The 22,510-nt window shown below is 44.0% G+C and overlaps 1 long non-coding RNA gene across 1 annotated transcript; it reads right to left on the reverse strand.

Moving 5' to 3' along the window:
* Positions 1-12,764: 12,764 nt before the first annotated feature.
* On the reverse strand, positions 12,765-21,917 carry LOC132826625 (uncharacterized). The gene is made up of 3 exons (XR_009645895.1): positions 21,831-21,917; positions 15,281-15,387; positions 12,765-12,812 (listed from the first exon to the last, which is right to left on the reverse strand). It is a non-coding gene; the product is annotated as an uncharacterized LOC132826625 (long non-coding RNA).
* Positions 21,918-22,510: the final 593 nt, after the last annotated feature.

Below are 22,510 nucleotides of genomic sequence, written 5' to 3' on the forward strand. Positions count from 1 at the left end.
GCATAGTCTTATGGGCCAAATGGCCTGCTTCCACACTGTAGGGATTTGGTCACTGAGTATAGGAGTTAGCTGAAGTTGTGGCTGTACTGGGCATTGGTGAGGCCAGTTTTAGAATACTACATTCAATTCTATTCTCCCTGATTTCAGAAAAATGTTACCACAATAGGACTCAACCTCATCATGACAAGTTCCTGGGAAGTGTGTACAAACAAATACAAGGAATTATTAACTCACTGCACAGTGTAAGTGGAGTTGAAGGTAGACAGGTCGGTGAAGGTGGTGTGCGGTATGCTAGCTGTTATTGGGCAGTGCATTGAGTATAGGAGTTGGGAGATCATGGTTCGGTTGGACAGTATATTAGCTCGGGCACTTTTGGAATCCCCAGACTGCTTTCCATTCTGGTCTCCCTGCTACAGGAAAGATGTTGGGAAACCTGAACAAGTTCAGCAAAGATCTACAAGGGTGTTCCCAGTATTGGAACATTTGAACCATAGGGAGGGGCTGAGGCTATTTTCCCTGGAGCAGGAGATGCGTCAGATGGCTTTATACATCTTTATAAAGTTGTGAGGAGCAACAACAGGGTGACTAGTCAGTTTCTTTATTCTAGGGATAGGGGAGTCCAAAAGCAGAGGGCATAGGTTTAACGTGAGAGGGGAAAGACTTCAAGGGGACCGTAGGGACAACTTGCTTGGTACATGTATAAATGAGCTGGTTGGCATGGACAATTAGGACAGAGGGTCTGTTTCCATTCTGTACATCTCTATGACTCTGTTTCACAAAACTTGAGGAGGGTTTCACAAAATATCTGCAAGGTTATTGTTAGGACTGTGGAGTTAAAGGGAAAGGCTGAATAAGCTGGGGCTTTTTCCCCAGAGCGTCAGAGACTGAGGGGGTACCTTACGAAGAAGTACAGACAGGTTGAATAGCCAAGGTCTTTGTTTCTACCCAGTGTCGGGGAGTTCAAAACTATAGGGCATTTGGTTTTTAGGTGAGAGGGGAAAGGTTCAAATGGACCTGAGGGCCAAACGGTTCGCTCAGAAGTTGGTGAGCGTATGGAATGAGATGCTATAGGAATGACGGACACAGGCCAAATTAAATTTAAAAGGCGACTGGAGGGGGACATGAACAGAAAGTGTTCATGTGTGATATAGGCCAAATCTCCGAAATGGAGCTGGGTCAGGTTAGGATTTCTGGTCGACATGGACGAGTTGGACTGAAGGGTCTGTTTCCGTGCTGGATAACTCTCTGACTCGAAGTGCCTCAGCAAAATGGTGGAAATTCACAATAAAAACAAAACCTGCTGGAGATCCTCAGCGGGTCTGGCAGCCCCGGAAATGGTGACAGATGCAGGAAACATTGCAGCTTTGAAGTAGTGTTGAGATGGTCACACCAAGCTCTACAATATCGATTACGCGCTGAGTGCCAGAACATGGGACGAGAATAAATAGGTATTTGATGACCAGCATGAATACGATGGGGTTGGAAAGCTGACGTTCTGGGTCAGGACTATTCATCAGGACTGACAAAGCGTCCCGACCCAAAGCATCCACTTTCCTGCTCCTCTGATATTGCCTGACCTGCTTCACTTCCCCAGGTCCGCATTGTATAGACTCGGACTTCCAGCAATGCCCACATCTTATCCATCCTGGTCATTGTGTTCATGTCAGGCAGCATCAGTAGTGCTTGGTGTGTCCATCTCAACACTTCTTCAAGTGCACGATCTACCTGTGCCTCTACTTTCGAGGAATTATGAATCTGCACTGCAAGGTCTCTTTGTTCAGCAACACTCCCCAGGCCTCACCATGATGTGTATCAGTCCTGCTAAGCTTTGCTTTTCCAAAATGCAGCACCTTGCATTTATCTAAATTAAACTCCATCTGCCACTCATCAGCCCATTTGCCCATCTGATCAAGATCCCATTGTAATCCGAAGTAACATACTCTATTATCCGCTACGCATACAATTTTGGTTTCATCTGCCAACTTACTAACTATACCTCCTATGTTCACATCCAAATCATTGATATAAATCACAAAAAGCAGAGGGCCCAGCACCGATCCTTGTGGCACTACACTGATCACAGGCCTCCAGTCCAAAAACAATCTTCCACCACCACCCTCTGTCTTCTAACTTTGAGCCTGTTCTGTATCCAAATGGCTAGTTCTCCCTGTATTCTGTGAGATCTCACCTTGCTAATCAGTCTCCCATGGGGAACCTTACCAAACGCCTTACTGAAGTCCATAGAGATCACATCTACCACTCTGCCCTCTTCAATCCTCTGTGTTAATTCTTCAAAAACAGCTCAATCAAGTACGAGACACGTGATTACCCACACACAAAGCCATGCCGTCTATCCCTGATCACACAACATAGACAAGTACAGCACAGAACAGGCCCTTACGTCCACGATGTTATACCGAGATTTAATCCTAATGTAAAACATAGTAACTTAACCTACGCACCCCTCAACTCACTGCTATCCATGTGCAAGTCTTGTCCCCAATGACTTCGCTGCCACCACCACCACTGGTAACGCATTCCATGCATTCACAACTGTGTAAAAAACCTACCTCGGACGCGTCCTGAATACCTTCCTCCTAATATCTTCATAGTATGACTTCTCAAACAAGTCAATCCTGCCCTGGGGAAAAGTCTCTGTCACCTCTATCAAGTCTCCTCTCTTCCTCTTTTTCTCCAGAGAGAAAAGTCCGAGCTTATTCAAACTTTCTTCTTACAGGAAGCCCTCCAGTCCAGGAAGCATGCTAGTAAACCTTGATTGCACCCTCTCCAAAGCCTCTGTACATTTCCTATAGTAGTGAGACCAGGACTGGACACAAAATTCCAAGTGTGGTCTCACCTAGGACTTGTAGAGCTGTAGAAAAACCTCATGGCTTTTAAACTCTATCCCCTGATAATGAAAGCCAAAAAAACATTTGCTTTATTAACAACCCTATCCACTTGGTTGGCAACTTTGAGGGATTTATGTACTTGCACACCCAGATCCCTCTGTTCCTCCACACTGCCAAGAATCCTGTCTTTAATCCTATATTCAGCATTCAAGTTCCCATTTATCCAGGTTGAACTCCATCTGCCATTTCTCAGCCAAGCTCTGCATCCTGTCTATGTTACACTGCAGCCTGCAGTAGCCCTCTATATTATCAACGACACTTCCAATCTTTGTGTCATCGGCAAATTTACTAACCCAACCATCAACCTCCTCATCCAAGTCATTTATAAATCCTACAGAGACCCAAGAACAGAGCTCTGCGGGACCCCACTCAACACTGACCTCCAGGCAGAATATTTTCCATCGACAACCACTTTCTGCCTTCTGTCAGCCAGCCAATTCTGAGTCCGGATAGCCAAATCTCCCCGTGTCCCATACTTCCTGACTTTATGGATGCACCTACCATGGGGAACCCTAACAAATGCCTTGCTGAAATCCATTTATAACACATCCACTTCTCTACAGTCATCGACCTGTCTTGATACCTCCTCAAAGAACTCAATAATCACACTATGCTTTGACAAACTGTCATAAATTCTATCCCTCAGAATTATTTCCACAACTTTGCTGACAACAGATGTAATTGCCACCAATTTCCCTATTTCCCTTCTTGAAAAGAGGAACAACATTCGCCTCCTTCTAATTCTCCGGTACGACTCCTGTAGAGTGAGGAGGCAAACATCCTCGCCAGCGGCTTAGCAACCTCCTTTCTCGCTTCCTGGAGCAGCCGAGGATAAATCTGGTCTGGCCATGGAGACTTATCAATCTTGATGTTTTCCAAAATTTCCAGCACATCAATTTCATCAATCTTGATCTGTCCTTGCTTTTCTAAATACGTGTAAATGCTGGCCCTCAGGGTTCCCTCCAACAACTTGTCTAGCACCGACGTCAGGGTCACGCGTCTGTAGTTCCCGGGCTTGTCCAAACCGCCTTCCTTAAACAGTAGCACCACATTAACCAACCCCCAGTCTCCTGGCTCCTCAGCTGTGACTATCAATAATACAAAACTCTCAGCAAGGGGCCCAACAATCACTTCCCTAGCTTCCTACAGAATTTTAGGGTACACCTGATCAAATCCTGGGCATTTATCCACCTTTATGCGTTTCAAGACATCCAGTACCACTTTCTGTGTAATATGGACATTGTCAAGGTGTCACCATCTATTTCCCGACATTCTATAACTCCCATGTCCTTCTCCACAGTAAACAATGATGCCAAATACTCGTTTAGTCTCTCCCCCACCCCACCCCCACCGTATCACCGACAGCTCCACACATAGGCCACGTTGCTGATCATTTGAGGAGCCCTAATCTCTTTCTAGTTCCCTATCGATATATGGGTCCACATGTTTTTCCTCTTAGAATCCCATTCCCCTACCCTTTTACTCTACATTTACCCCTGACTAATTCACTAAACCTAATCATCCCTGAACACTATGGGCAATTTAGCACGGCCAGTTCACCTACTCTGTATATCTGTGGTTTGTGGGAAGAAACGGGAGCACCTGGAGGAACACACGCTGACACGGGGAGGAATATCCAAACTCCACATGGACAGCCACTCAATGCAGGAATTGAACCTGTGTCCCTGGTGCTGTGAGGCATCCCTGCTAGCCATTGAGCCACTGTGCCACCCTGCAATTGTAATTGCATTCACAGCTACCACATCCTCTGCAAATATATTCCACACGTGAACCACTCTCTATGCAAAAATAAAATCCCAAACGTCGTTTTAAAGCTTTCCTCCTCTCACTTTAAAATGTCTGTACCCAGTCTTGAATCGCAATCCCTCCTGGAAAGGGCACCTGTTGTTCACATTACTGATATAAAATCCTGAAGACTAAATCTCTAATAATGTCACCCCTCAGCCTCCTATGCTCTGGTGAAAGAAGTCACAGCCTATCCAGACTCTGCTTAAAATTCAAACCATCCATTCCCATTAACCCACTGGTAAAACTCTTCTGAACCCGCTCCAGTTTAAAAATACCCTTCCCAAAAGTGGGCTATCCACCCCCACCACACTCACTAAACCATTTATAATAGTTGTTAACCTTAAATAGTTACCTATTAGTACATTTAAATAGTCTAATACTAGCTGGAAAATGAGTAAAGGGAAGGGAACAGGCGGCTCTAAGAAAGCAGGGACCCCTCCCCCACCCTCTCCCTCTTCATCTGCAACAAAGGTGTCTTCAGCTGCTTCAGGAGATTTACCAATGAAGATGAGCTTTGAGGAGATGTTTGCCAGGTGGGAGGCGAAGATTGATGCTTTTATCGGCAGAGCAGAGAAGCACTATCAGCCGAGCTGCAGAAGCAGGGCAGAGACATTCAGGAATTGGAGTGCCGAGTCAGAGAGGTGGAGTCGAAGGCCGCAGCCTCAGAGACTGGGATAAAATCAACAGCCGACCACATCCGTTTTCTCGAGAATCGAGTCCAGAACCTAGAAAACCACATTGATGACCTCGAAAATCGATGTCGTAGAAAAAATATTCGGTTGTTGGGCCTGCACGAACAGGAAGAGGGAGTTCAGCTGACAGCATTCTTAGAGCATTGGCTGCCACAACTTTTAAATCTGCATAATGGATCAGGCCAGGTAAGGGTAGAACGGGCCTACCGGGTCACAGTACGTGGGCCCGGCGCAACCCAGCGCCCACGCCCGGTCCTGTTCCAGCTGCGGAGCTATAGGGAGAGGCAGATGCTCCTGGAAGCCTCAAGAAATCTGGGAAAAGATCCCCAAGCTATGACCCACAAAGGATCCAGGATCATGCTGTTCCAGGACTTCTCCCCAGCTTTGGTCCGAAAGAGGAAGGCATTCGATGAGGCGAAGAAGCCTTTAAGGGACTTAAATATCCAGTACTCCTTACGATATCCAGCGACGCTACGCCTTAGCCACAAAGGATCCATATATAACTTCGGATCACCGGAGAAGGCTAAGGAATTCTTGGACTCTCTTAAATAAACTATAAGAGATTGTGGACGCTGGTCTGCCTTTCCCATTATTTTGGTTTACATCCCTTCATCTTTTCTTATCTTTCCCCCTATGTGTGTATGTATATATATATATATATATGTTGGGGCGTTTGGTTAATGTTGATGGGGAGAGGTGGTTACCTTATTCTATTTTACTTCTGTTTTTAGGAGCGGGGTTGTTTTTCTTTCCCCTGTTATTTTGTGGTATTATATTTAAGTATTACATGTTGAGATTGTAATCTTATAGTTATATATGGTATTAATATTCCCAAATATATTTAGATGTGGGTGTGGGTGGGGGTGGGGTGTTCACTGTTAACTCTAGCTTTATATTATATTTGAATTCTCCTCATTTTATTGAGGAACACCTGGGTCAAGGGTGGGGCACTGGTTGGAAGAGGGTAAGATGGACTGTGGGAGAGGAAGTGACGCTCCCTGGGAACAAGGGAGAAAATCTCCAATTCGGAATGTTTTATATTTTTTATACTTAGAAAGAGTTTTTTGTTATATTGCTTTGAGTGTATCAGAGAATCTTTACTTTTGTAAATCTTGTATGCTCCACGCTCGGGATGTTCTAGATAGGGTTTCCCCTCCCGAGGGGTCTCGGATCTGTCCAGATGATTATGGCTGAACAGTCGGTTAAGTGGTGCACCTGGAATGTCAGGGGGAGTAATTCGCCAGTTAAAAGGAAGAAAATATTATCAAATCTTAAGAAGGAGAGAGTTGATATAGCTCTCCTACAGGAGACACACCTGTCGGATAAAGAACACTTAAAATTACGACAGGGCGGATTTGATCAGGCCTTTTTTTCCTCTTTTAATTCAAAAAAGCAGGGGAGTCGTTATCCTTGTCCGGAAGAACTTCCCTTTGAAAATTCTAAATCAGATAAAAGATGAATCTGGACGATATATTTTGATTAAAGCCCTCATAAATGGAGAGGAATATGGGATCTTAAATGTATACTGCCCCCCGGCACACCCCTTTAAATTCATAACGGAAGATTTTTCAAAACTGATGGCCTTTGGTGCCCGTCATACAATTATAGGGGGAGACTTTAATTGTATTATGGATCCGGAAATAGACAGGATTCCCAAGAGTGCCGCTGGTGTATCTCCCAGATCTAGACAACTGGCGGACCTGAATAAAGAATTAGGATTGGTAGATGTATGGAGATGTCTCCATCCACAGGGTAGAGATTTTTCTTTCTACTCTAATCCACATAAATGTCACACAAGAATTGATATGTTTTTTGCCCCATCGATTTTTCTAAACTCTATAGCAACCTGTAAAATAGGTACTATAGCAATCTCTGACCATGCCGCTGTATACATGGAAACTAAGGTAAAGAACAATGGGACATCTGCTCGGCATTGGCGTATGGACCCCTACCTGATAAAAGATAGCAAATTTTTAAAGTACTTCTCCCAAGAACTTAAAACTTTTTTAGAAATTAATACTGGTACGGCTAGCAATCCGTCAATGATGTGGGAGACCATCAAAGCTTATGCACGAGGTTTGATCATCTCCTATTCAGCGACCCAGAGGAAAATGAAGGGAGAGCAACAGCGTCTGCTCGAAGCTCGCCTAAAAGCAGCCGAAACAGCATACGCTGATAGACCTTCTATCACAAAATTGCAGAGGATTACAGCTCTTAGGACAGCTTTAAACACCGTGCTTACTCAAACGGCTAAAAGGGAAATATTATTTGCGAAACAAAAATTATATGAATATGGTGACAAACCGGGTAGATACTTAGCATTTCTTGCAAAGAAAAAGAAAGCCCCTCAAACTATTCCGACCATCAAGGAAAGTACAGGTACCCTGACTCATGATCATAAAAAGATCAATGCGACCTTTAAAGAATTTTATTCTGAACTATATAGATCGCAGGACTGTGAAGATAGGATTAGGAGGATGCAGTCATTTTTTAAAAATTTGACCTTCCCGGGCCTGACTCCGGAACAGGTGTCGGCCCTAAATACCCCTTTAACAGTCCAAGAAATACTTGAGGCAATTAGGCAACTTCAGGGCGGAAAAGCACCGGGCCCGGATGGTTTTCAAGCTGAATTCTATAAAGAATTTACAGGAATATTGGTTGACCCACTTATGGATATGTATAATTTTGCGCATAGTCAGGTCTGTCTCCCGCCCACACTGAAAGAATCAAATATTTCTCTTATCCTCAAAAAAGGAAAAGACCCAGAAGATTGTGCATCTTACAGACCAATATCCTTACTAAATGTAGACTTTAAAATTCTCTGAAAAATGTTAGCACTAAGACTAGAAAGGGTACTGCCATATATTATAAAGGAGGACCAGACGGGATTTATTAAGGGCCGCAGATCATCCAATAATATCAGAAGGGTCTTGAATATGATCCAAGCCTGTCATCAGGGAAAGATACCAGGAGTAGTAATTTCATTGGATGCGGAAAAGGCATTTGATAGGGTTGAATGGTCATATTTATTTTACACATTGGAAAGGTTTGGCGTTGGACAGGTGTTTACCAAATGGGTTTCAACATTGTATAATGACCCCAAAGCAGCTGTTATTACTAATGGGTTAAGATCGGATGGCTTCAGTGTGGGTAGGGGCTGCCGTCAAGGATGTCCTCTCTCACCATTGTTGTTTACACTGATAATCGAACCATTAGCAGAAGCCATCCGGACTGATCCTAATATAACGGCCCCGAGGATTGGTACAGGTAAACACAAAATTACCCTCTATGCAGATGACGTTCTCTTATTCCTCAGTAATCCTTTAATGTCAGTGCCTCGTCTAATTCAAGTTATTAATACATTTAGTGCATTCTCAGGCTATAAAATTAATTTTTCAAAATCGGAAGCCATGCCAATGGGTGGTCTGGCTATGATACCCCACTTAATGGACGGATCCCCTTTTCCCTTCCGTTGGTCCCTGGAGGGCTTCTTATATTTAGGTATTTTTATCACGCCAGTATTTGATCAGCTGTATAGGGCTAATTTTGTACAATTAATGGAAAGGATAAGGCAGGACCTCCAGCGATGGAGAGACCTTCCGATTTCCTGGCTAGGGAGAATAACATTAATTAAAATGAATGTTCTGCCCCGTCTCTTATATCCTATGAGAATGCTCCCGCTGATGCTGCCAAGGCTAGCCCTACGTAAATTATATGGCTGGTTGGGCTCCTTTATTTGGAACCATAGACGGACCCGTATTAAGCTGAAGAAGCTACAGCTTCCACAGGCAAGGGGAGGACTGGACTTCCCAGACTTTAGGAAATATCAGTTAAGCTCCCTACTAAGTTACATAGCTGATTGGGTTTCATCTGATCCACAATCAATTTGGCTGGATATCGAAGCCTCCCAAGTAAAATACCCACTTATTAACCTTTTATTTTCAGATAAGAGGAAAATCATTACAGACCACTGTAAAAATCCCATAATATTAAACACAATTAAAGCCTGGAATATAATGCGGCAAAATGAGGGTAACTCACATTAAACATCCCCCCATGCACCAATAGTAGGCGCATGGGGATTCCAACCGGGGATTACAGATGCCACCTTTAAACTCTGGAGATCCAGGGGCATCTCATGCTTAGGGGACCTATTTAAAGATGGGATCCTGATGTCCTTTGAGCAGCTGCGTCTGAAATTCGGAATACCTAATGGGGATCTCTTTCGATACTTCCAAGTTCGAGATTATATACAGAGGAAGACTACATTAATAGATAGTCTTTATAAATCAGACAGAGAACGTAATGTCTTACGACCAGCGGGGGCATCCTCCGTTAGTACTATATACCATTTGCTACATGATGGAGTCTCAGGAGACATGGATGACCTGCTTAAAACATGGGAGCAGGACTTGGGGCGAGAAATCTCTGAGGATATGTGGAATGACATTTGGGAAAATGCTAGAATAATTGCTATCTGTAACAGAACTCAGGCTATCCAACTAAAGATACTTCATAGGGCCCATATAGCTCCGGCTCGACTGGCAAAATTTAAGGCAGGAGCATCTCCAATGTGTCCTAAATGCAAAATAGAGGTGGGTACTCTTGTACATTGTCTGTGGACTTGTCAGAAAATCCGCAGATACTGGACTAAAGTGGCAAATACCCTGACAGAAATTTTAGGAACGGAAATTAGGGTGGACCCTGTATCTCTCCTTTTGGGCTTTTCGAACCTCTCATCTCTGGATATGCATGGGAAGAGACTATTTTCTATTCTCTCTTTCTGTGCAAGGAAAAATATTTTGGTGAACTGGGTGGCTGAGGGCCCCCCTGGACTTTCAAATTGGCACAGATTAATTATGGAATATATCCCCCTTGACTTCCTCACAAATATGGTGCACCGAAAGACTGAATTATTTTATAAAATATGGCAGCCCTTTTTGAATTATATAAATGCAGATATTTCGGCTATCCTAACAAGGGCTTTTATTTAGTGAAGATTTCAGACCGGGCTGCTCCGGGGCCCCTTGGGAGAGGAATCCTGTGCGAATACGGGTTTTATTATATTTGATGTTTATACATTCCGAGCATGTAAGAGACTTAGGTATACACTCTGGTTAGTTATAGGTTAGATTAGTAGAAATTTGAGTTTTTTTTTCTTGTTTCGTTTCTTTTTTTTCTTTTTTGTTTTCTTTCTTTCTCTTTTCTTTGTTAAATTATGACTATTGTATATATGATTTAATTGTACATCAATGTTTGTATTTGAGAGTTTTGTTTATTTTTGTAAATTTGCAAAAATGTTAAATTTCAATAAAAATATCTACAAAAAAAAACCCTTCCCATGACAGCACAACCAGAACTGGGCACAGTATTCCAGAAAAGGCCTCCCCAACATCCTGTACAACCTCAACATCACGTCCCAACTCCTATACTCTGAGGTCTGAGCAATGAAGATAAATGTGCTAAACACCTTTTTAACCACCCTGTCTACATGTGACACATACTTCAAAAATCTGAACACTGAGGTCTCTTTGTTCTATATTACTTCTCATGGCCTGACTTTTAGTGAGTGTAAATCCTGCCTTCTTTTATCAAGATGTAATATTTTGTATTTATTCCAATACAAAACATCCTTCGAGTATAAAGGCAGTAGGAGTATACTGAAGAGGGGAATCAGGAGGTCAAAAGGGGACAGGACACAGCTTTGGCGAATAGGGTTAAGGATAATCCAAAGGGTTTTTATAAATGCATTAAGAACATAAGGATTACAAGTGGAGGCAGATGCGATTAGTTCAGTTCAAAATTATGGTCAACATGGACTGGTTGGACCACAGGGCATGTGTCAGTGCTGTATAACTTCATGTCTCTAACCCTCGCTACCTCTGTAAATTCCTGTGTGCTCGGTACTCTCCCTGTCAATGCCACCTCATCCAGCCTTACAACTCTTCCATATCTCAATAATTCCTCTCCAGCCTCAAAACCCAAAAATTTCTATCATAAATACCTATCTCTGTAACATCCTCCGTCCTCAGAATACTTTCCAAATTTCATATCCTCCAGCTTCATTATCCTCCCTATCTCCAATCCCCTCCCCTCTCTCAAAACTTTGCGATATGTGCCTTTCTTTATTTCCAGCCTCCAGGACGCCCAATTTTTATTTCTCACTTGATGATGGCCCTTTCTGATTCCTGAGCTGAGCTTCTGAATTTCATCTTAAAACTCTCCATCTCACTTACCTCCCAAAAACATCGACCAACCATGTGCCATCTATTCTAGTATCACCTTTTCTGACCTGATGTCCAATGGAGCCTGTCATATTTCTATAATAAACATCTCAGCTGTATACAGAACAGAAAAACGCTCTGGTGATCCATCTGTGAGAAAGAAAACTAACACCAAACTATCCTGATCTATTTTCCAGTACTTGTGGAAAAGTCTCATCTATCATGGCATCGCAAATGTATACTAAATATATCTCAAATGTTTTCAGGATTTGTCTCCCACCCTGACAGACAGTGAGGCTTAGTGCAACTCTTGTTCTATGACGATATCACCCACAGGAACACAGAGCAGCTGGGTCTGTGCAAACCAGAGATCACCCACACATTGGGAAGGATGGCAGGTACCCTGAGAGGGGACACAGGAGATTTACCAGGATGGTACAAGGAATGGGGGATTTTAGTTGAAGGGACATGGGTGTTAATGGTCCATATCAAGAATATCCAACTACAATAGATGGACTCTCCTTGACAACCTCTCCCCTTGCCTGGGCTGTGGTAACCTTCAGGTTAAACCCACCACCAGTCATTTCTCCCTCATAAGAGAGCAGCCCTATGGTCTGGGAGGACAATGCTGCCTTTACCTTTTACACAGTGATGTCACTGTACCCCGGGGGTGGGGAGAGGGAATGCTGAAGGTGGTGGATGGGACACCACTCAGGCACAGTGCTTTGTCCTGGAGGATGTTCACTTTCTTTAATATTGTTAGGAACTGCACTGATGCAGGCAAGTGGAGAATGTTCCAACACAATCCTGATGTGTACCTTATAGAGAGCAAACAGACATTGGGGAATCAGGGGTTTGGGGAAACTGAGGTTGTTCTCCTTGTAGCAGAGGAAATTGTGGCTGCCCTGTTACAGAGGGGTTTACATAAATTATACATTAGAATAATCAACCTTACACTCATCAGCTCTTCATAAACTGTTGACAAGACATATATGAAAGACTTGGGGGAGATCTATTGACAGGATGGTTTGATTCAAAGGAGAACTTTTATGCATCAAATAGGAATGAGTTGGAACACAATACTCACAACTAAATGCAAATATCCTCGTCCTGATGAATTGTATAATTCTGTCAGAGTTTGGTGTTACAATGACTGAGGTTACCATCTGAATGTCCACCTGTAATACAAGTTTATAAAATCCATCACTGTCAGATCAGGTTAGAAACTCGCACCATCCCCTCCTCCTGGCACAGGATGAATGGACATATTACCCCTTGTGGAGGTCAGCAGTCAATTCAGGGGGAAATCTACGTGGGTTTCTATCAGTTTCCATCTTGGGACTTCATGTGACTGCACAGGGCCGATCTTTGACACATGGGAGAGAATTTTCCAAGTGGTAGTGAGATGTGGAGAGCAGGATTTGTTGCTTCTTCTTTCCTTCTGTGCTGCCGCTGTGCCTCATCAATAAGACATGGGGGGGGGGTGAAAGGCTCATGCAGCTTCAGGGGCAAGTTGTCTCCATTCTGACCAGATAGGCAGTAAGCTCCTCCCAGTCATTCCATAGAGTATTCCGTAAAAGACAGGAACTCTGCATGCTTCCCACTGCCCAGTGTTCCCAGGAAAAGTTTAGAAGAATGATGGGGAAAATCTCCTAGGAAAGGCATAACAGTAAATATCCAAAAGGATTATAAACAATTTACACAGAGGGATTCATTGGAGAAGTGGGCAACAAGTTGGCAAATGGAGTATCACTTGGGAAAATGTGAAGTTGTTCATTTTGGAGGAGATAATAAAAGAACAGAGGACTATTTAATTGTGGAAACTGTAGAAAGCTGCTCCACACCGGGAGGAAGAGGGAAATGTGCAGGAAACAAAGCAAGCTAGCACAAAGTTACACCAGGTCATCAGGAAGGGGAATGGAATATTGCTCCTGATTTCAAGGGACATGCAGTATAAGAGTTTGAAGTATATACCTGAGAACAACTTTATAAAGTGCAAGTGAGACCACATCTGGGGTAATGAGAGAAGTTTTGGTCCCTTTATTTAAGGTAATACATCACTTCATCGGAGGCATTCAGAGAAGATTGACTGGGATGATCCTTGGTTTGAAGGGATTCTCTTTTAAGAAAAGGTTGAAGAAGTCGGGACTCTACTCACACGATTTGGGAAGAATGAGAAGTGAAATCTTTCAAACATATCGGCTTCCTCAGGGGTTTGACAAGGTAAAGACCGACAGGATGTGTCCCAGCATGAGGGCACCTAGAACCAGACTCTGGGTCAGTCGCAGAATCAAGGGTTCTGTTTTAGGTTTGTCAACTTTAATGCAACACCAACACGGGTAAGGGGTGTCAGTAGCAATGGAGCTGGGGCGTGGGGGAGACAAGCACCATTTTACAGATTGGAATTCCTGGTGCTTGTGATTGTGTAGATGTCTGATCAGAAGGTCACCTTGGCGTCAGAATAGGAGAGCAATATTGTGAAGAGTGTAGCTCTGTCTCAGTTCCCAGTGAGAGAGAGGGGCTCAGCAGTGAGGGAAAGGAATTTGTAACAGCAACTGAAGGCAATGGGTTTAACCATTGCAATGTTTCATTGGAGGAAATTGTAGCCAATCGAGTAGTGGGAGCATGGTTAGCAGTTTGATAACAGAATAACAGTGGAGTAATGGCGAGGGATGATGGGGAGGTAGAGCTGGACATTGTCAGTGTACATGTGAAACCTAACAGTGCTTTTGGACGATGTCACTTCCTGGCAGTATGTAGGTGAGAAACTGGAGGGACCAAGGATAGATCCTTGAGGGACACCGAATACAAGGACTTCAGAAAGGAAAGGGAGAGTGGAGATGGAGAAGGATTTTCCAACAACCTTGAAGTAAAATATTAGTTGGTCGCAGAATGTGTGAGCAGGACATAACCAGAAAAGACAGACAGAACAAGGAACAATATCTGTGAATCGCTGAGGGGGAGTGATGATGATGATGAGGAGGAGGAGCCTGACTCTACATGCTATTTCTCCATTCGTGAGATCACCCAACCCCACCCTAGTCTCAGCTCGTTTACTGAAATACTTGCTCCATCCCTGTGTTATCTCCAGACTCCATTATCCAAACACACTCCTGGCCAGCCTCCCACATTCAACTTACATATAATATCAAGAATATCTAAAACTCTATTGCCCAAGTGCTCGCTTGTTCTATAAGTTGTTGATCCAACAAAAGGCTCCCGTTTACAAGCAACTTAAAATTCTCACCCTCGATGTAATTCCTGGCTGTGAACATCCCTGTCTCCCTGCACCACACAACCTGTGAGACCTCAACAACTCATTTTCTGTCAGACTCCCAACGATGTGTTTATTCATTGCTTCACCGGATTGGCTGTTTCTACTGTTGCCATGGCAACACGGTCTGGAATTCCTATCCTAATCCTTTCATATCTGTTTTTCTCCTTTATGGTATCCCCGAAAACCTGCTTATTTGGCAATTCGTTTGATCACCTGACCTAATATACCCATCTGTTGCCTAATGTCAGAAATCATCAATAGTATTTCTGTGAAATTATAAAAATGATAAAAATACAAACTGTTGTTGATTTGCACATACATTTTCAACGTTTCTCTGTCGCTGAGTGAATAATCTGTAATGTCTCTTACCCAACCACATTGTGGGAGCACCTTCACCACACAAACTGCAGCTGTACAAGGAAGTCAAACATCACCCTCTCCCCAGGCAATGGGGCTTTGGCATTAATCACTGGGATCTGTGGAAGGAGAAACACAGTTGATATTTCAGGGAATGAAAATGTTGCAGAATTTGATAGTCAGAAATGGAAGGAAAATGCATTCGTTTGTTGTAAAAAGGAATGATTCACTGGCAAAGTGATTGTGGAAAATTCAGTCCGTTTAGAGAGCAGCACGTTGTTAGGGGTTGGGCAGCAGAGGAAAATTAACTTACAAAATGTCTGTGAAAGTAACAGTAAAACACTGAACAACCCAAACACCCTGTTTCCCAAGACTTTAACTCCCCTTCCCGCTCCACCAAGGACATGCAGGTCCTGGGCCACTTCCACCGTCAAATCCCAGGCATGTGATGCCTGGAGGAAGAACGCCTCATCTTCTGTGTTCGGATACTCCAACCACATGGGATCAATGTGGATTTCACCAGTTTCCTCATTTCCACTCCCCCCACCTTATCCCAGATCCAGCCTTCCAACTCGGCACCACCTTCTTGTCCATCTTCCTTCCCACCGATTGGCTGCTGCCTGACCTGCTGTGCTTTGCCAGCATCACACTCTGACATTGAAAACACCCTGACTCTGACACTCTGTAAATCCTGCCCAACCACTCCCTGCCAGGCAAAGCTGTGCATGTGTGCCCCTGCAGCTTGCCCCTCACAAAGTTGGCTGCCACACTCATGTCCCATGAATCACTGCCCCCAATAAAGATGGCGGCGCTCACTCGCACCATTCACCATTTGAAGCATTTTCCCGTTTGCCACAAACACGGTCCTGGGAATTTCAAATTTATGTTTTCCAGTGTGCACTAAGTTCTGTAAAACGTCTCAGCCCGTTCCATTAAAATTTCCTTCTCTTCCTGGTCACTATGTCTTTCCTTAACCCTGCCCTGCACCATCACACATTTCCAATGCCTTGGTCATAACACACACTGTGCTGCCAGTGAAGTTTATCACGTGGTTGCTTATAGCCACGCCCCTCATTCACTCCGATTAGTTGGAGGACCGACAGGCACTGCCTGGTCTTCCAGTCCCATCCCTATCCTCTTATAAGAGGTATAAGAGTGAAGGCTCATTCCCGTTTCTCCTGATGTCAGACATTAACAACAACTACCTGCATTTTATAGAGCCTTTCACACTGACAATTCTCCTAAAGAGTTTCACGAATGCTGATTAAAGAGAACAACTTTAAGATACATATTTAAGGAGGACAGAGGGGGTTAGGAAAGATATTCAAGAGGTTTTTTTTAGATTAGATTACTTACAGTGTGGAAACAGGCCCTTTGGTTCAACAAGACCACACCAACCCTTTAATGAGCAACCCACCAAGACCCAATCCCCTACATCTAACACTACGGGCAATTTAGCATGGCCAATTCACCTAATCTGCACACTTTTGGACTGTGGGAGGAAACCAGAGCACCTGGATGAAACCCACACAGACACGGGGAGAATGTGCAAACTCCACACAGATAGTTGCCTGAAGTGGGAATTGAACGTTGGTCTCTGGCGCTGTGATGTAACAGTGCTAACCACTGTGCCGCCCATCTGCAGCTCCAATCGTGGAGTGATGTATGTGGGGAACAGCTTACAACGGAGACAGTTAGTGGTTAACCACAGCTTAACAACCCCACGTCCTAGCCCCCTACCCCACACACTAGGCCTTGGTCTCACAGCCTGTCATTACACACTACCTATGATTTGCCACTAATAGTCTCCATTAACAGCTAGTCACCCTCCACCAGCCAGATAGATTTCCACTCCTTTATCCAACCGTTCTTCTCGCTCTATCCCTACCTATCCTTTACTCCTTACATCCTCCCCTAAACCCTACCTTCTACATATAAACCAACATTTGTTCTCACAGTAACATCAGCTGTGAGGCAGGGACACCGGATCTGAAACGTTAACTCTGATTTCTCATCACAGATACTGCCAGACCTGCTGAGCTTCTCCAGACCCTCCTGGTTGTTGTTTCTGATTTACAGCATCTGCAGTTCTTTTGGTTTTAATTTACTGGGAGTTTGTAATTCAGGTCCAGCAGCCTCTGTCCCAGTCTCTGTTGTCTCTCCCACCCCCACCCAGTGACACTGCACCTGCACAGCTCATGGACAGGTGTTGTCTTGCTGGCCACACCCCTCATTCACTCCCATTGGCTGCAGGACCACACAGACTCTCCTCCCATTGGTCTGGAGCTGCCATCAATCAAGCCATCCCCCATTGTGAGGTGGGTGGTGGGCTCCTCGCTCTCTCTGCCTTGGGATGAGCTTCATACTTCACCGTGAATAGGGCAGTATCACAGAGCACAGGGGCTGGGGGCTATTCAGCCCATTGGGGCTGTACGCTCTCCCTCTGGAGATGCTGCAAATCCGTTCCAACTCCCTTCACATTTACCCACAGCTTCCCAATCTTTCCGTAAAAAGTAAAATTGCGAATCTGTTTGAGAACACCTGCTGAATCTGTGTCCACCCGCTGTTCAGACTGTTCCAGATGCTCAGAATGTACTCAGTAAAATATAGGTCACATATTCACATTATTTTCCATTTAACTTAAAGTAGTTACTAATATTGTAACATTGTTAATAATTTCCCTCTCTCTGCAAACTAAAATATCCTAGAAACAAATCTGCACCTGCTCGAAATCACTGCTTAACGTTCGCAGATCCAAGAATTATCTGTGCTGAGATGTACAGCTCAGAAACAATGGACCAATTCGCCGATGCCAACTAGGAATCCTAAACTAACGGAGTCCCACTTGCCAGATATTGGTCTGAATTGCTCAAAACCCTTCCTAATCACGTAGCCAATCGGATGCCTTTTAAATGTTGTAATTGTATCAGTCTCCACTATTTCATCTGGCAGCTCATTCCATTCACACACCACACTCAGCTTGAAAACGTTGCCCCTTTGATCCCTTTTACATCTTTGCCCTCTCAACCTAAACCCACATGGTCTTGTTTTGGACTCACGTAACCTGGGTAGAAAAAAGACCCCAGCTGTTCACCATATCAACGCCCCTCGTGATTTTATAAATCTCCCAGACATCACCTCTCATTCTTTGATTCTCAAGGGAATTTAACCCCAGCCTATTTAGCCTCTCCGTGTAGCCCAAATCCTCCGACTGTAGCAAATCTTTGTAAATCTTGTCTGAACCATTTCAAGTTTCACAACATCCTTCTCAGAACAGGAACATTCTAACTGAAAACGGAAATCCTGAAATGGCTTTATCATAGAACAAGGAACATAGAAAAATACAGCGCAGTACAGGCCCTTTGACCCTCGATGTTGCGCTGACCCAAGCCCACCTAACCTACACTAGCCCACTACCCTCCATTTGCCTATCCAATGCCCGTTTAAATGCCCATAAAAAGGGAGAGTCCACCACTGCTACTGGCAGGGCATTCCATGAACTCACGACTCGCTGAGTAAAGAATCTACCCCTAACATCAGTCCTATACATACCTCCCCTTAATTTAAAGCTATGCCCCCTCGTAATAACTGACTCCATACGTGGAAAAAGGTTCTCATTGTCAAATGTCCTATCCAGTCACAATATAACGTCCCAGCTTCTGTATTCAATGCATTGACCAATAAATATAAGCAAACCAAACACCACCTTCACTACCTGCCAACCTGCGAATCTACATTCAAGGAACAATGTACCTCTTTTTTCAGCAACACTCCCCAGGAACTCACCATTAAATACATTAAGTCCTGTTCTGATTTGCCTTACCAAAATGCAGCAGCTCACATTTGTCTAAATTGAACTCCATCTGCCATTCCTCACTCGAATGGCCCATCTGATCAAGATCCTGTTGTATTCTAAACTAACCTTCTTCACTGTCCACTACACCTACAATTTTGTATTTTCTGTAAACCTTCCTCATATATTCACATCAAAGTCATTTATTTAAGGACCCAATATCTATTCCTGCAGCACACTGCTTTTCAGAGACTTCCAGTCCACAAAGCAACCGTTCATCACCACCCACTGTCTCCTACCTTCAAGCCTGTTTTGTATCCAAATAGACAGTTCTCCCTGCATTCCATGTCATCTAACCTTGCTAACCAGTCTGCTCTGTGGAACCTTGTTCAATGCCCATATAGACAATGAACACAGTCTGTCTTCATCAATCTTCCTAGCACTTCTTCAAAAATAAAACTCAATCAGGTTCGAGTGACAATTTCCCACGCACAAAGCCATGCTGACTCTCTAATCATTCCTTGTCTTTCCAAATACATGTAAATCCTGTCCCTCAGAATCCCTTCCAACAACTTGCCTGCCACTGACTTCAGGCTCACTGTTCTCGTGTTCCTTGGCCTTTTGTTACCACCTTTATTTAAAAAAAACAATGGCACCCGTCTTCCAGCACCTCACCTGTCACGAACGATAATACCAATATGTCAGGGAGGGGCCCAGCAATCACTTCCCGAGCTTCCCACAAATTTCTGGAATACACTTGATCAGGTCCCAAGGCTTTATCCACCTTGATGCAATTTAAGACATCCTGAAACTCCTCCCCTGTAACAGACACTTTTCAAGTTATCACTATTCATTTCTCCAAACTCTTCCACATCCTTCTCCAGTGAAAAAAAGACATGGAATATTAGAGGTGCGAGGTAGGAGCGAAGGACTTCTGGGAAGGTGAGTCGAACTCAGTAGCTGAGAGAGTAGCTCAGACTGAGCTGTCTCGGTCCTCAAGGACAGAACTGTTCAAATGGGGTTTGCAGCAGGTGGTGAGGGAACCAGCAAGAGGGAAAAAGATACTACATCTTATTGTTATGAATCTACCAGCTGCAAATGCATCTGTCCATGACAGTATCGGTAAGAGCGACCATCCCACAGTCCTTTTGGAGACAAAGCCTCGCCATAAAGTTGAGAAAAAAAGTTGAGTGGTACTATCACTGTGCTAAATGTGACAGATGTAGGAACTCAAACTGGATCTCTCTGAGACACTGTGGGATAACAACAGCAGCAGAACTGTACTCCAGCACAATCTGTAATCTCCTGGGTTTGTAAATCCCGCTCTCACCCATCAAAACGGACAGGAAAGGAGGGTATGCCATGAGCAGCACCAGCCATACCTAAAAATGAAGTACCAACCTGGTGAAGCTACCAAACAGGACTATCTGCATAATCAAACAGCATCAGCAGCAAGCAATAGAGCTAAGTGATCCTACATCCAATGGAGTGGATCAGGGCTCTGCAGTTCTGCCACACCCAGTTGTGAATGGTAATAGACAATTAAACAACTAGTTGCCGGAAGCACCACAGATATCCCCACCCTTACTGATGGAGGGGTCTCACACATCCATGCAAAAGATAAGATGACAGCATTTGCAGCAATTTTCAGCCAGATGCAAAGTGGGATGATCCATCTCAGCCTTCTCCAGTGGTTCCTCATGTCACAGATGTGAGCGTTAAGCCAATTCAATTTACTTTGAATAATATCAACAGAATGGTTAAGTAGTGTAAAGGCTTCGGGTCCTGCTAACATTCTGGCAATAATACTGATAGCTTGTGCTCCAGAACTTGCCACCCATCAAGCCACATACCGCTCTAGCACTGGAATCTACCATCAATGTGGAACATTGCCCAAATCAAAACACAGGGCAAATCCAATCTCGGCAATTTCCCTCCATCAGTCCAACTCGATCAGCAGTAAAGCGATGGAAGTAGTCCTTAGCAGGACAACCAAGCATCAGCTGCTCAGGAACAGCCAGCTGAGTGACACTCGTTTTAGGCTCCACCAGGGCCACTCAGCTCCCGATTGTGTTACTGCCCTGATTTACAACCTGACAACCAGCTGAATCCCAGAGGTGAGATGAGAGTGACAGCCCAGTCCCACTCCAACACCACTATTTCTAGCTGATTCTACCCTTGTCTCAGCTCATATACTTTCATTCATCGTGTGTTATCTCCAGACTTCATTATCCAAACACACTCCTAGCCAGCCTCCCAAATTCAACCTCTCTGTAATCTCAAGAAAAACTGAAAACTGTGCTCACTTCTCCCAAAACATGTTGATCCATCTAAAGGCTCCTATTCATAAGCAACAACAATTTAGAAAACTCACTCTTCATATAATTCCTGGCTGTGATCATCCCTAGCTCCCTTCACCACACATCCTTTGAGACGTCAACAATCCATTTTCTTCGAGACTCCCAATGATTTGTTAATTCATTATTTCAATTGTTTGGCTGATTCTACAGTTGCTAAAGCACCATGTTCTGGAATTTGCAGACAAAACCTCACAGGTCTGCTTTCCACCTTTAAGACATCCCTCAAAACCTACTTTTTGGCAATGCTTTTGGTCACCTGAACAAATATCTCCATCACTGGCCTCATATGTAAAGTTCTCAATAATATTTTTGTGAAAGCATGATAATAAAACTACATACTGTTCTTGGTTTGGACATTATCTTCAAATCATCACTGTAGCTGCAATGAATAATCTGTAATGTCTCTTACCCAACCACATTGTGGGAGCACCTTCACCACACAAACTGCAGCTGTACAATAAAGTCAAACATCACCCTCTCCCCAGGCAACAGGGCTTTGGCATTAATCACTGGGATCTGTGGAAGGAGAAACACAGTTGATGTTTCAGGGAGTGCAAAATGAATTACAGGGAATGAAAATGGTTCAGAATTTGATAGTCAGAAATGGAAGGAAAATACACTTGCTTTTGGAAAAAAGAATTCTTGACTGTCAAAAACATTCAAGAAAAAAAAAGTAACCTGATAAGAGAGCAGCACATGGTCAGGGACTGGGCCACAGTGAAAAACTCATTTACAAAGGGTCTATAAAAGTAATAATACAGTACTAAACAGACCAAAAATACACCCATGGTTGGAGACTGAGGAAGCTAGACATTGACAAAGTAGTCCTGAGGGAGCCCAGAGGTGAATCAGAGCAGGATTGGCTGCTGTCATCACAATGACTCTGTACCAGAGAAAGGCTGCACATGCGCCTGGCTGCACCGTGCCCCCTACAAAGATGGCGGCTCCGCACGTGTCCAGTGAATCCTTGTCCTGAATAAAGATGGCGGCGCTCACTCAGCCCTGCAGCCGCTGAGGCAATTCTCCATTTACTGCAAACACAGGACTGGGACGTTCAAATTTTTGTTTTCCGACATGCACAATTTGTTT

This window comes from Hemiscyllium ocellatum, chromosome 23 (assembly GCF_020745735.1).
Source record: "Hemiscyllium ocellatum isolate sHemOce1 chromosome 23, sHemOce1.pat.X.cur, whole genome shotgun sequence".
In the NCBI taxonomy this organism is placed as follows: domain Eukaryota; kingdom Metazoa; phylum Chordata; class Chondrichthyes; order Orectolobiformes; family Hemiscylliidae; genus Hemiscyllium; species Hemiscyllium ocellatum.